A 786-nucleotide genomic window follows, 5' to 3' on the forward strand; every position below is an offset into this window, starting at 1 on the left:
AGGGCGTTATCAACAAACCCATCCCCCCTCTAATGTCCTTGAACCTCCCTCGCCCACCGTCCCTAGATACCCCTCGCTCAGCCCTTTCAAGGACACCCAGAAATCGCCCAGACCGTTCCCACGTTCCACGACCCCCTGGATACCCACAGAACAGCCCCATCCCTCTTGACTCCCCTCTCCTATACACCGGTTGCAGAAAATCCAATAACCCTCTCCACCAACACCCTGACTGTCCCCTCCCCCTACGTCGATGCTTCTTCTGTGGGCAATGGAACGTCGACGTGAAGTCCTGCCCCCGATGCCGCAATCTCCCCTAGACCCTCACCGCCAAGTCATCCATAAAATGTCACTGACATTGTCCCCGTCCCATCATATATAATCTATATGTATATTTTTTTTCCCTTGTTGTTGTTTTGCCTTTTTTGTCATTCACCGCTGGATGGTGACGTGCCCAAGCGCAAATGATGTACTCCAGTTAAGGAGAAATATGAGTTGTTTTTTGTATGGTGGGAATTGCGGGGAAAATATCCCGTACAATAAAGTACTATTGATGAAACTAACTGAGAGCCTTCCTTCCAGACTCACCTCTCCTGGTAAGTAGTTAAGCTAAGTAGTAATGTCGTTCAACATGGGGGTGGTAAAATGACCACCCCATGTATTCTCTACTACCGGGGCATTTGTGACGAGGCACCCTTTTTATTTTTTATTATTTTTATACTCTTTTATCGCCCCCAACTACACTGCCCCCTAATATTATATATTTGGTCACCGCTGGCTACCTCATCT

This window comes from Diachasma alloeum, unplaced genomic scaffold (genome assembly GCF_001412515.2).
Source record: "Diachasma alloeum isolate Michigan unplaced genomic scaffold, Dall2.0 Dall_scaffold_00588, whole genome shotgun sequence".
In the NCBI taxonomy this organism is placed as follows: domain Eukaryota; kingdom Metazoa; phylum Arthropoda; class Insecta; order Hymenoptera; family Braconidae; genus Diachasma; species Diachasma alloeum.